Raw genomic sequence first — 15,632 nt, 5'->3', positions numbered from 1 at the left:
TCTGAAAGTTCTCTCCTTCTGAAAGTTCAATGTATTGTTGTGGTCTTTTCTTTCTTTCTTTTTCTTCCTTCTTTTCTTCCTTTCCTTCTTTGTATTTCTTTCTTTCCTTATTTCTTAGCACCCAGTTATGAGTAAGAACATGTGGCATTTCTCTTTCCTTGTTTGGTTTATCTCACTTAACATAATTTTCTCCAGACTCATCAATGTTGCTGAAAATGGCAGAATTTCATTCTTTTATACGTCTGAGTAGTATTCCATTCTGTATATATACAACATTTTCCTTATCCAGTCATCCATCAATGGACACTTAGGTTGGTTCCATATTCTGGCTATTGTAAATACAGCTGCAATGAACATGGGAGTGCAGGTATCCCATCAACATGATGATTTCAATTCCTTTGGTTATATACCCAGTAGTGGGATCGCAAAAAAAATAAACCTGGAGGCATAACACTACCCAACTTCAAACTGCATTACAAAGCTATTGTAACCAAAGCAGCATGATACTGGCATAAAATGGACACTCAGATCAATGGTACAGAATAGAAAACCCAAGAATCAACCCACCCACTTACAGCCAACTGATCTTTGACAAAGGCAACAAGAACATACATTGGAGAAAAGACTACCTCTTCAATAAATGGTGCTGGGAAGACTGGACATCCATATGCAGAAGAATGAAACTGGACCTGTACCTCTCACTATATACCAAAATCAACTCAAAATGGATTAAAGACTTAAATATAAGACCTGAAACCATAAAATTACTAACGGAAAACATAGGGGAAACACTCCAGGAAGCAGGACTGGGCAAAGACTTTATGAATAAGACTCCAAAAGCACAAAGAACAAGAGAAAAAAATTTAAAAATCTTCTGCACAGCAAAGAAAACAATCAACAGAGTGGAAAGACAACCTACAGAATGGGAGAAAATATTTGAAAACCACACATCCAACAAGGGATTAATATCCAGAATACACAAAGAACTCAAACAACTATACAGTAAAAAAAACAAATATTCAATTAAAAAATGGGCAAAGGAGATGAATAGACATTTTTCAAAGGAAGACATACAAATGGCCAACAGGTACATGAAAAAATGCTCAGCATCTCTAGTCATCAGAGAAATGCAAATCAAAACCACACTGGGATATCATCTCACCCCACTTAAACTGGCCATTATTAAAAAGACCAAGAATAACAAATGTTGGCAAGGACATGGAGAAAGGTGAACTTTCCTACACTGTTAGTGGGACTGTAAATTAGCACATCCATTATGGAAAACAGTATGAAGGTTCCTCAAACAACTACAGATAGGAAAACTTTCAACTGTGCTTTCTTTGTATTATGCCCTTTCTTACCTTCTCAAGGATTTTTCCATCTTCCTTTTCCCTCATACACAGCTTTAACTTTTTCTTTCTATTGAATCATTCCTATCTTAACATAAACATATTTTAGTATGTCCTGTCCAAAAACAAAGCCCCTCCCTTTACCTACCCGTGGTACAATTACTGCTCCTATATCCTTGCTCTTTTTCATAGCAAAATTTCCCAAAAGAGTGTTCAGTACTTGGTGTGCTCAGCAAATTGAATAAAGAAAATGTAAAGTCGAGCACAGGTCAACAGAACATATCCAAACTAAAGCACAGAGAGATAAAGTTTGAAAAATAGAGAAAAAAGTATTAGCGCCAATACTTGTATACTTTTACAAGATAAAAGCCATTGAAAAGTTCAATATATATATAATTGAAATTTCAGAAGGAGTGAAAAAATTAGGAAGAAGCAATATTTATAGTTATAACAACCAAGAATTTTCTATCATTAATTAGAGACATGAAGCCACATCTTTAAGAAGCTTGTAAAACACAAGCAGAATAAATACACACACACACACACACACACACACACACACACACAAAACAATAAAATCAAAGCCAAGCTGCTAAAAGACAAAGAAAATCTTTACAATACCCAGACAAAAAAAACGCATTTAAAGTTAACTATCAATAGACTGACAGATGACTTTCAACAGAAATAATAAATCACAAAAGACAATGAAATGACCTCTTATAACTTCTGAAAGAAAATAGATGCCTATCAAGAAATCTATTTTCAGTTTAAAATAGCTTTGAAAAATGAAAATAAAATACAGGTGATTTCATTAAAAAAAAGAATTTATTACTAAAAGAAATACTAAAAGGGAGTTCATCCAGCAAGAAGAAAACGATACCAGAAAAAAAACACAGAAGTGCACCAAAAAAAGCCATAAAAAGGGTAAATATGTTAGCGAGTATAAATGAACAATGACTGTAAAAATAACATTAATAGCTTATTAATTTTAAAATATATGTAGACTTAAAATGCATGATGATAACAACAAAAAAGGCAGTGTGGGGCCTTAAAAACTAACGCCACCTTAAGGGGTGCCATTATGGGCCCGCAAAGGCATATTAACGTGGCAGCCTAAGATGGCGGCCGGGAGGAAGTAGGGTGGGAGTGTCTGCAGGAACCTTGCCTTAGCCCTTATTGGCCAAATATGGCTTCCACGCTCGTGAACACTGCGTGATTGCAATAGCTAGGCACTGAGACAGGATGCATGCTCTCGTGACCTTTAAGCTGATTGGAGGATGTAAAAACCTCCCCCATTTGCCTTTAAAAGCAAGTGCTTGTTTGATAATAAAGGGAACTGCTCAACAGAACCCCCGCTGCATCTGAGTGTCCTTTAACCGGGCTGGTTGGGGCCGGCGGCTGTGCTCACCTCTCTTCACGGCTCTCTTCCCCCATCTCCTTCCAAAGGGGACAGGAGGGAAAGAGGAATCCGGGCCATCCGCCCGCCCATCAAAAGGAACTGTTCGGGTCGGCCGGCTGCAGACCCGACAGAGTGGTGCCCCATGTGAGGAGTTTTTTAAAACTCGTGGGTGAAAGGCGAGAGTGGGGCCCCCGGCTGCTCGGTCCTGAAAGAAGGTCGACGAAGGATGATCAACCAGCAGAGTGGCTCCCGCAACCGCCATGAAGTAATCCGCCTGCGTGTCAGGGTGAGTACCATAACAGGGGGAAGTCCCTGCACTTCTCTGCCCTGTTACTCCCTTTGTCCCTTCCTCACGGGGCAACATGGGAGGCGTGTGTGGAAAGAGTGACGAGACAGCCTGCAAGGCTCTAAAGTACATGTTAAAAAGCAGAGGCCTAGAAATATCTGACGAGATAGCCTGCAAAGCTCTAAAGTACATGTTAAAAAGCAAAGGCCTAGAAATATCTGACTTCACGGTCACCAGTGCCTGGTGTCATGTGGTGAAGGCTGCCCCTTGGGCACCTTCGTCCAACTTGTTCTCGTATGAGACTTGGGACCGGGTTCAGACCCTGGCCAGAAAGAACGAGATTAGTCTCGGGCTAGACCCCCCCCTTAGGGCTCTACCCAACCATCTGCCCTAAAGCTTTGCTTCCGTCCCGAGCATCAGGAAGGGGCAGAAAGGGATTGGGCGCAGTTCGATGAGGAGAGAAAAAAGGAAACAAAGCTGCCAATGCAAGGCCCTGAGCCACTGAGTGATACCTATGCCCTTAACCTGTACCCTCCAATCCCGGCATACTCACCCCGCCAAAGTTTAGCCGAAGGAGAGAAAGTGGCACCTGAAGAAGTGGAGGAGGCTAGCCCACCTTTAAAAACATCCCCGGCAGAGCCGCAGGCTTTTCCTGTCATGGCTCGCTGGGAACCCCCGTGGGGGGAAGTGGCCCCTCAGGCCTATCCGGTCAACGTTGTAAAAGAACTAAAAAAGGCTGTTGCCACGACTTTATCCTCAGCCTTGCAGGCTCAGACACAAAACTTAACCGAAGCCTTCAAGGCATTTACCGCCCTGATCCCCTCAGGAAACAATACTTCCCCACCCTTCAAGGGACAATGTTTTGGTTGAGGAAGACATGGTCATTTTAAAAGCCAATGTCCTAAGGCTAAAGGCAAAAAACCCCCTACCACACCTTGCCCCCGATGTAAAAAAAGGTTACATTGGAAAAAGGACTGTAGGTCCAAATTTGACAAAGCCCCTGGTGGAAATAGGCCGGCCTCTTGGTACCCTTGGGAAGCTCTTGACCTTAAAGAGCTGAAAAAGGCTGTCGCAGAGGATGGGCTCAATTCCTTTGGGCAGAAACCATCCTCCAGGGCTTAGCGCACCAACCCTGCACAACCCAAGATTAGAAAATGTTCTGTAAGGCTGTCCTCCCCGCAAACTTGTTTGTCAAGTTCTGAGCCCTCTTTAAAGAAGAGTGCCATGTGCAGGCAGAGATAAATCAAGCAGTAGCATTGCCCAATGCCACCAACCCCAAACTCACCTTCCCGTGGGTCCTTGGCAAAGGTTCCTGCGTAGGTGCCAACAAACCCTTTTGCAGCACTGTGGCAAATCTCACCACCCACAAAACCCGAAATAAGCGGACCTGAAACAAGCGGGCCGCAGGGGCAGCTGCGGTGGCCATCAGCTCCCTCTTGGGAGTTACTGGAGCGGGTACCGGGACCGCCGGAATAGCCTTGGCACATCAACAGGTAGCTTCCCTTAGGGAGGCAGTGGACATAGATCTTGGCCGCTTGGAGGTGTCTATATCACATTTAAAAAAAAAATTGCTAACATCACTTTTTGAAGTTGTTTTACAGAATCGACGTGGACTAGACCTGTTGTTCTTACAGGAGGGCTATGTGCTGACCTCAAAGAAGAGTGTTGCTTCTACGCTGACCACTCTGGAGTGGTCAAAGATTCCCTAGCTAAGCTTAGAGAAGGGCTAGAAAAGCGCAAAAAAAAGAACGTGAAGCTAATAGTAATTGGTTCCAAAGCTGGCTTTTAAGTTCCCCGTGGCTCACCACCCTGCTGTCCTCCCTGCCAGGCTCCATAGCCATTTTCATCTTGGGGCCTTACGCCATTCGCCAGGTTGTGTCCCTTACAAGGTACAACACCACTTCTCTCATAATGCTCACCCAGGCGGTAGAGGAGGTGGCCCATAATGAAAGCCCTGACAGCCTTTGGGTCAATATGGCCCTTTAAAAAATCAAGGCCAATCTCTAAGGCTCCGCCCCGCCCCCGCTTGGCTGGATAGTCAATGACGGGTAAGATTTCCAGAGGGAAACAACCTAAGACAGGCACAGCCACCAGAGGGAATCGAGGCAAGGCTGGGAAGGTTAGCCGCCTCCAGCTGCCTTATTAAAACAAAAAGGGGGAGTTGTCGGGCCTTAAAAACTAACGCCACCTTAAGTGACATTACAAGTGGCGCCATTATGGGCCCGCAAGGGCGTATTAACGTGGCAGCCTAAGATGGCGGCCAGGAGGAAGTAGGGTGGGGGTGTCTGCGGGAACCTTGCCTTAGCCCTTATTGGCCAAATATGCGCTTCCACGCTCGTGAACACTGCGTGATTGCAATAGCTAGGCACTGAGACAGGATGCATGCTCTCGTGACCTTTAAGCTGATTGGAGGATGTAAAAACCTCCCCCATTTGCCTTTAAAAGCAAGTGCTTGTGTGATAATAAAGGGAACTGCTCAACAGAACCCCCGCTGCATCTGAGTGTCCTTTAACCGGGCTGGTTGGGGCCGGCGGCTGTGCTCACCTCTCTTTACGGCTCTCTTCCCTTGTCTCCTTCCAAAGGGGACAGGAGGGAAAGGGGAATCCGGGCCATCCGCCCACCCACCAAAAGGAACGAGGCTAGGGCTGTTCAGGTCGGCTGGTGGTGAATAGGGTCGACAAGGCAGGAATAGGGTAAATGAAATTAAAGTTTTTAAGATATGCTCATTGTCCAGGAACAGCAGAAGTAATATTTTATATTAGACTTCAAAAACTCATGTAGTAACCTCTAGGGTAACCATTAAAAGCTAAGTGAAGGGATAAAAAGAATAACTAAAAATATCTGACTGAACCAAAGAAGGTAAGACTTAAATAATAAGTAGAACAGTACATAAAACAAATAGTAAGAAGATATAAAGGTACACATCACTGAGATGGATATCACTGGACTCAAGTAGTGTTCATTATTATGTTAAATACTCTAGAAAAAACTAAATATGGACACAGAAAGATTAAACATGAAACGATGGAAAAAGATATACCATGCAAAATGTCCAACCAAAAAGAAGCTGGCATAGCTATGCCAATATCAGGCAAAGTAGACTTACGGCAGTAAGAATTACTAAATATGAAGAAAGACATTTCTTAACAATTAAAAAGTTATACTAATGAGAAAATATTATAATTCTAAATCTGAACGGACTCAATAATGAAACTTAAAAGTATATTAAAGCAAAAGTACACAAGACTAAAAGGTGACAGACAAACCCACAATCGCACAGACTAACACACCTTTGTCAATAACTACAAGATCAAGCAGACAAAAAAAAAACAGTACTAAGATACAGAAGATGTGAATTACACAATTAACCAACTAGACCTGAATACAAGAGTACTTTGAAAAATCTGCAGAAAAATAGAATGAAACGATAATACAAATCTTTCCATGAACTTTTTGAAGTACCCTTCATGTGTATATATACATACACAAACACAACACACAAACTATATACAAAACACACACCAAAATGGACTATATGCTGTGTCATAAAGCAAGTCTCAATGAACTGTAAAGGACTGAAGTCTTTCATAGTATATTCTCTGACTAAAATGCAATTAAGCTAGAAGTAAATTTTTTTTTTAATCTAGAAAACCCTGTTGCTTAAAAATTAAGTGATACACTTCTTAATAACCATGAGTCAAAAAAAAGTAAATAAATCCCAATGGAAAAATTTTAATATTCTCAATGAATAACAAAGATATGACTTATGAAAATTTATACAATAAAACTAAAGCAATGATTGTAAAAAAAATGGATACCATAAATCATGTATTAGAAGTTAAGGATTAAAAATCAGTTTCTAAGCTTCTATCTCAAAAAGTTCAAAAACAAGCCGCAAATCAAATCCAAAAAAAAAAAAAAAAAATGGTATAAAGAGCAGAAATGAATAAAATAGAAAATAAATGCAAAATAGATAATATCAACAAAGCCAGACATTGGATCTTTGAAAAGTAATAAAATTGTTAAAGTAAGGCTTATCAAGGAAAAAAAAAAACCCAGAAACTACTAATATCAGGAATGAAATAGGAAACACCCGTTTCAGATTCTTAAGGCTTTAAAAAATAAGATATTATGAAAAACTTCATACCAAATATACCATTTGATGAAATGGACAAATTCTTTGAAAAATACTACTTGCCAAAATTGACAAAAGGTTGAGAAGAAAATCTGAAATAGCTCAATTTCTATTAAAGAAAATGAATTTATCAAAACTCTTCCCACAAAGAAAACTACAGGGCCAGATGGTTTCACTGGTGAATTCTATCAAACTTTCAAGAAACAACACCAATCTTATAAAAATTCTTTAAGAAAATAAGAGGAATATTCTCCCACACATTTTATGAAGGCAGCATGATATTAATCCCCAAACCTAACAGATATTATAAGAAAATAAAACTAGAAATCAATATATCTCATGAACACAAACACAAAAACTCCTTTTGTTAACAAAAGACATTGAAAATAATACAATGTTACTGAAAAACATTAAAGATGACTTAGTAAGTAGAGATATTCCATATCTTCATGGATGGGAAAGTTCAATATCATTAAAATGTCAATTCTCCCCAAATTATTCTAAAGAGATAACACAATCTCAAATTCCAGCAGGCATTTTTTGTAGAAATTGAGAAGCTGATTTTAAAATGCACGGGATAATGCAAAGCCTAGAATATCCAAAATAATCTTGGAAACCAACCAAAAAACTGAAGCACTTAAACTACTTGAATTTAAGTTTACTCTAAATTTCCAATAATCATGACATTATGGTACCAGCATACATATCAACAAGTAGATCAATAGAACAGAACAGACAATCCAGAAAAGACCTACATTATATGGCCATTTGTTTTTGCCAAAGTCATTAATAGGTAAAGGAAAGCTTTTCAATAAATGGTGGTGGAACAAACAGATATCCATCTTTTAAAAAATTAACCCTGACCTATATCTCACATTATATGGAAATTAATTCAGTATAAATCAAATATCACATAAAAGCCAAAATTATAAATCTCTTAGAAGAAAACACAGAAAACTAAGACGAGAAGTCAAAAAGAATAAAAATCTCACATCTAAAAATAAACCAAGATTAAATCCTAAAGTTAAGAAAAAATTTTGATGGGTGGAATAAATTAATTACAGTGAGGACCACTTTTTGAAGTATAGAGACTTTTTTCTTTGCTCAGTCCTAAAACATCTTACAAAAAATGACTAAAATGTATAAAGAATGAAATAAAACATAAAATACTTATTTAAGGCTAATTACCCATCTTATAGCTACATTTCCATAAAATTACTTTCTTATTTGAGTTAACATACCAATAAAAATTTGTTGTAATAAAATATTGATATAGAAACTCCACAAATTGAAGTTAAGTGGCAAATGGTAGTTTGGTCTAATTGACAATAGTATGTCTAAATTTCATCCTACTTTTCCAAATTTTGTATCCAAACTTTAAAATGTTAACTCTCTGCATGATTTAGAGGTTGAGTAAGAAAAAAGTAACATGTTTTTGATACCTAAACTCATCTAACTGCAACGTTTAGAATGTTTTTTTAAATACAAGGATAACTCAGAACAAGGAAAAAGAAAAAAAAAAGTTAACTCTCTCAGGAGAAATCATCAGATAAGATCCTGGGAAGTGAATCTCTGATAACAAACAAGCCATTCACAGATCCCCAGTCATTTCGAATTGTCTTAACTGATTTGAACATTATGTTATTTATCTGCATTGCCCCTAAGCTTTTCTATTTGTGAACCTGTTATAAACCAGTCGAGAAAAGCACTGACTTCTTAGTGGTCCGTCAAAGATAAAGACTCAGTATCTTAGTGTCTTCTTCCGCTATTTTATTAGTGGACAATAGGTTTTCATATTCAATATTTATCCCTCCCACATATTTAAATCCCTTCTCTTATCCTGTTACTAAAAAAAAAAAAAAAAAAAGAGCATTTATCTTCCTCATAAAAATGTTTTAAAAATTTATAACATAATCAAATTAATTATTAAGGACTTATGCACTATTTCGACAATCATGGTATTCCTTTTAACTTTTCCATTCTATTAGTCAGCTTTTTTTTTTTTTTTAATCTCCTTTTCTATGTACTCTCCCTGTTTGAAAAGTTTGATATTTTTTATTCTCATGTTTGGTTTTGTTGTGGATTGGCTTTTTCTTATCTTTATTCTCATGTTTGGTTTTGTTGTGGACTGGCTTTTTCATATTCTTTGCCTGGTGTCCAACTTGAGAAACAAGTTTCTTAACACTAGAGGTATTCTTAATAAATAAATTATACCACTAAAATGCTTTTAAAGTTCCATAAAGTATGAAGAAATTGTTTCAAATAGTAAGAAAATAAAAAATAAGGAAAAGTAATAATAAGATAGTCTGTAGACTTCTAATCACAAAAAAAAGAACGCAAACTGACCCAAATGATGAATTAAATAGTATCTTTCCTTACCCAGTCAACCAACAAAAACTCCTTCTATGATTCCCTCCACAATGTTAATTTGGGTATTACTCAGAGTCTTCATGGATATAAACCTCTTGGTTTAATTACAGAAAGTAAGCTATATATCTTTAAAGTAAATGCTATCCATTTTCTAGCATTTATCAACCTGGAGGTTTTCTTCAGAAAAATTTTTGTAGGGGAACAAAACAGACAGACACACATACACACAAAACATTTCAAAGAAATTTTTAAACATTACAGAAAAGGATGCATCGGTTAATGATGCAGACATGATGGAAATGAAATAAAGTAGTATATCATTTTATATGGTTGCAAAGCAAGAGATGCTAAACAGGTAAACATATGTCCTTGATATTTTAAATGCATATTTAAAAAATATCTAAAAGATAGCATAACTCCTTATACAGAAAACACAGCGGAAGAATTCAATGACTATATAGTTATTTAGTGTTTAGTTATTTATCATATGTTTGTCACACTAAACTGGAAAAGCTAGGTCACCACTGAAGACAGCACCTAACAGCAGCTGGAACATAAAAGAATTTAGTAAATATTTGTCAAAAGCATGAGAGGCTCTAAAAAATTAGAATCATGAATAATCTCAAAAAAAAAAAAAAAAAAAAAAAGAAAAGAAAGAAAGAGGGAAGAATCAAAGACCTCAAGAGTACATAGCCCTACTGGGAGAAGTAAATAACCAACAACAAATACAATCGTGAATTATGAGAATACTACGTGTTGAGGATTAATTGAATTGTGTCCCCAAAGTTCATATATTAGAAGCTTAATTCCCACTGTAACTGTTGAGGTGGGAAATCCTATTACAGTAATTGAAAGGTGAGGCCTTGAAAAGGGGACTAGATTGTAGGACCATGCCATAGTGAATGGATTAAAAATGTTGGTCAGGGGCTTGGTTCTGAGGGCTTTAAAAGAAGAGCATGAGAGGTTAGTCTCTCTCTGCTCTGCCACTTTCTGCCATGTGAGACCACTGGGTCACTTTTGACACCACCAAGACCTCACCAGATGTGTTTCCTGGACTTTGGGCTTCCCCGCCTCAAAAACGTAAGCAATAAATTTCATTTTCTTATAAATTACCCAGTTCCAGGTATTTTGTTATAAGCAACAAAAACAGACTAATACGCTAGGTAAAGATAAATCTGGCATGCACTGAATTTTTGGAAAAGGTAAAAACTCGATATTTAGAAAAAAATATATAAACAATGACAGGACAAGGCCAGTACAAGAAAGACAAATCATTTGTCCACTATCTGGAAAATGCATGTTTTTCCATCTGTGAAAGGCATGTTGAAGGACTGATATATTATCAACAATGGCTTTCATTAAATGTTGACTCAGGTAAATTGCTAGATGCCTCAAATACATTCCATAAAGTGACTTTGGAAGCACTTACAATTAATCAAAGAGAAGGTGAACATATACATATGGGAAGCACTAACGGAAGTCTAGAGTATCTACTACAACATATAATAACCATAAAATGTCTACTCTTACCAGAATTTCTCTCAAGTTATATCTAGAAAAGTCTTTGGATTAAATAAAATTACCTGAGTCCAGACAACAGATAATCTTTGATCATTTACCTAACAGATAAATGTTGAACTGCATTTCAAGAGCTTCAAATTATGCAACTTCATTCAAGATTGGGGATCAAATGAAGGCATGTAGGACAATTAATATTAAGAGTCTTGAGTAAGGTAGGTAATTGATGATGAGCTCCATAGACAGCTTTGTACATAGTACAACTACTGCTTAAATTGTGAATCCCCATTCATACAAAACTTATTAGCAGGTCATGTATTTCCTTCCCCTCTCCATCCCTTCGAAGCTCTTTCATACAGCACCCAAACTGCCCTGGGCCACCTGGTGGCCAGTACTGGGAACTAGGTAACCCAATGACTCTTCACCTCAACACCCTCCCCGAACATTCCTCCCCATTATACTAAATTGCCTAACTTCTGAGTTTCAACTGGCCCAAATATTTTATCACAGGTAGTCTATCCAGATGGATTTATAACTGAGTGAGTTCTAATTCACATTGGCTACGGATCAGCATGCCCTTAATCTGCCCACTCTAAACCAACTATAACTGCCAACACTATCTGACCCCCTGTAGGGTACCCTTCCCAGGAAATAATGTGAGATAGCCAGATAATAGGATTTATAAAATGTCTTGGGGAACAATGCTTTATTATTTCACAATGCATGCTTACTGTAAAAGACAGAAAAAAAAAGCTGAAGAAAATGAAAACATGTTAGATTTATCTAAAAGAATGATGCAGTAATGAAATAAATGATCACTATTATATCCTCCTTCCATTTTCTTATTGTTTTGTCCAAAGTATTGCATGATCTTTTAAGAAGATATAAAAAAATTTGGACACACCAGCTTTTGTGTAGTCATTTCTTTAAGCTCTCATAGAACACAACTGAGAACACAGAAATTTTCATTTTCCATTCAAAATGTCAAGAATACTGCCAGAGAAAGACATTCCACAATTATTACATCAGAAGATGAATGCAAAAAGGCAGACAGCAGCACTCTAGACTCTAATGATAAAGGTGAAATTGATTATATTAGGGAAATCTTAGATTATGAGTCTTCAAATGACCATAATCTAGATGAATTTTCTCATACTCAAGATAGATGAGTGAGTCTTATGGATGCAAGGTTGGTTCAACATATGAAAATCAATGTAATATACCATATTAATAAAGAACAAAAGTCTTAATAATCACAGAAAAAGCATTCAACAAAAGCCAACATCCTCTCATGATTAAAACACTCAACACACTAGGAATAGAAGAAAATTTACTCAACCTGATATAGAGAATCTGTGAAAAACCTACAGATTTAACACAATACCAATCAAAATTACAGCTATATTCTTTGCAGAAATTGAGGAACTGATCCTAAAATTCACATGGAAATGCAAGAGAATGAAAATAGAGAAAATAATCTTGAAAAACAAGAACAAGATCAAATTAAGTCAATAAAGGCCCCCCAATGGTGTCCACATCCTAATCTCCAGAATTTGTGAATATATTTACCTTACACTGACTGCAAAGGGATTCTGCAGACGTGATTAAGTTAAGAACCTTAAATAGGGAGAATTTTACCCAGGTGGGCCCAATATAATCACAAGGGTCTTTAAAAGATAGAAAAGGGCAGCAGCAGAGTCAGAGGAGGAGATGTGGTGACAAAAGTACATGATGCCACAAGCCAAGGAATGTGGATGGCCTCCATGAGCTGGAAAAGGCAAGGAATGAAGTTTCTCCTAGATCCTCCAGAAAAAACATAGCTATGCCAAAATCTTGGTTTTAGCCCTATATAAGACCCATTTCAAAGTTTTGACTTCCAAAACTGTAAGAACTATAAAATAATACATTTGTGTTGCTTTAAGCCACTAAATTTTTGGTAATTTGTTACAGCAGCAACAGGAAACAAACACAGTTATAATAGTAGCCAATATGTATAACAAACTTATTATCACCATAATGTCTCAAAAATGACTATAAAAGAATGCAGAGTTACCACACTATTATTGTAACTGTCCAAATGCTCTGTTGCTATTTAAGAACTGTTTACATATCCTTCTACACGTAAAGCAAAGTTCTCAGTTCTCAGTGAAAACACTTGATTTTTTATTTTTTTCTTTGGCACCAGTTTAAAGTGATTCTATATTTCTTCTTACAGTAAATTATTCCGTATCACTTAACTCAGCTCAACAGTCAAACTGAAAACACTGAACTAATTATATACTCAGTTGTAACAAAAATAAACTTAACATTGATCAAAAATTTACACCAGATCTAAGAGTTCACAGGACAACAGAGCCTCATAACATATCACATAAGAACTATAGCACTGGGGTGTGTCATGGCTATGCAAGAGGTACATAAACGTAAATCTTAAACTCAAATCTTGCTACTAATCTATGCAACCTTAAAGGATTCTAGTAAGATTACTAGAGAGAAAGAAAGGCACATAAATGAAAACGTGGCCTTCAACAAACAGCATAAGAAAACATGCATATAACTTAATTTTTCCCCAGATTTTAGAAAGTGGTTTCAACAAATGTGGTGATAAAAATGGAGGCTTTAGAGTCCTAGACATCAGTTTCCTCTGGTCTTTAGTTCCCCTCCCTCTCCCAGTTAAAATCCTTGACCTGTTATTTCAATCACTCTCCCACAAAAATCCAAAACTCCCTTGGCCCTTTTTTCTCTGGTTCCACATACCAGACAAAATCAAAATTCAAGCTGATTCCAATTATACACCAAGGCTGCTGCACACTAGTGGACAAAGTCACATTAATTAGACTGATAAATATCCATGGATGCAAATTTCAACTGACCCTTTTCTCAGCTCAGCAATCTACTGTTTTTCTCTAGTCAACTTCCTCTGAACATTCTCCCCTCCCATTTCTTCCCATCACTCTCAGCCAATGATTTTGGCTCCTATAAAACAAAGAAAAATATATGCCATAAAAATTATCAGAAAAAACTCTCAACTACCTACCTTTTCTTGGCCAGGGATTCACTTATTTTATATTGTTCCTTTCAAAGAACCAGCTTTTGGCTGTATTTATTAAATCTATTTTTAAATGCTCTGTTTCATCCACTTCTGCTTTCTTGTTTTAAATTCCTCTTTTACTTTATTTTGTTGCTTTTGTCTAGTTTCCTGGATTGAGAGTTTAATTCATTTATATGCTATGGCCTCTAACAAAATTCATTTTAAGACCAAAAGTTTTCTTCAAATACCACTTGGATATCCTTCATAAATCCTCACAGAAGTTCATTTCTAAATAACCTGTAATTTCACTTCTGATTTTCTCTTTAACTCAAAAGTAATTTTAGGACAGTGTTTTAAATTTTCCAAGTGTTTGGGCTTTTTGTTTTGATTTAGCCTTTCCTTTTGCAGTATCTACTTTTATCATATAGTGGTCAGACAATGTGCTTCTTAGATTTCTGTTTTCGAAATTTTGAGATTTTCTTTTTGGCCGAGCACATGCTTAGTTTTCATAAATGTTCTATTGCTTTTTAAATGTTCTATTGAGTTTTTAAATTCTGTGTTAATAGGCAGGGGTATGATAAAAGGGATTCAAGCATAAGAAGAGAAGAACTATACTAGATGGCCCTTATGACAAAGCAGTGTACCACAGTGATTAAAAGTACAGACCCACTGCCCTACAACTTCCTAGTTATGTGATATTGGACCAATTACTTAAACTCACTATAACTTACAGATAGCTGTGAAATTAAATTAAATAATTCATGTAAAAACTTAACACAATGCCTGGCATCCAGTAAAAAACCTATTAAATGTTGGTCACTATTGGGAGGCTTCAAAACCTTATGTTATACAATTTTTTTTATTATTGAAATTTAGCAAAATGAAGAGATTTACGGAAATCAGATAGTCAAGCATTCTTCTACTATCTCACCTTTGTCTAACTCCTACTCATCCTTCAAAGTTTAGTTCAGACATCTCCCAAAAGACTCCAATGATCGCCTCCTACCAACCTACAGATACATGCCACTCCTTGGTTCTTCTCTTACAAAACACTTATGATGCACTACCATAATTGCTTATTGAACCCTCTCCTCCACTAGCCTATCAGGTCTTGAAGGGAAGGACAAAACCAGTCTTTTTATCTTTGTATCTTTAGCCCCTAACACATAAAAGGTGCTCAATAAATATTTACAGAATGAAGACATAAACCAATAACTGTATTAACAGAGAGAATGAGTTGCAATAACAAAACCCTTCCCTAGTCCATCCCCTTCCAGGACGATCACCAATACACACACACACATATTAATAAATCTGAGTTTTATCATCAAAGTAAACCTATCAAAAAATTTAAGGAGTATGTATAAAGGTACCCTTCCAAATACAGGTTGATAAAAACCTCACATATGTCCTTACCAGTGTTAAGTTGAATATCACAGGGCAGCAATAGTAACCCTTAAGCTATGATCTCAGTATATATTACTGGCAGTGCATAGTCAATAGGCCCCATCCCTAAACCACTGAGGCACTATCCAGGAGGAGTA

General features: G+C 36.9%; 1 protein-coding gene across 1 annotated transcript in view; it reads right to left on the bottom strand.

The window, feature by feature from the left end:
- The window catches only part of TANC2 (tetratricopeptide repeat, ankyrin repeat and coiled-coil containing 2), a 435,526-nt gene that overhangs the window by 384,909 nt on the left and 34,985 nt on the right, over positions 1–15,632 (bottom strand). The gene's annotated exons all lie outside the window — the stretch shown is intronic.

This window comes from Cynocephalus volans, chromosome 16 (genome assembly GCF_027409185.1).
Source record: "Cynocephalus volans isolate mCynVol1 chromosome 16, mCynVol1.pri, whole genome shotgun sequence".
NCBI classification, from domain to species: Eukaryota; Metazoa; Chordata; class Mammalia; order Dermoptera; family Cynocephalidae; genus Cynocephalus; species Cynocephalus volans.
Note: the sequence above shows the minus strand (reverse complement) of the source record. Positions and strands in the feature narration are given on the sequence as shown.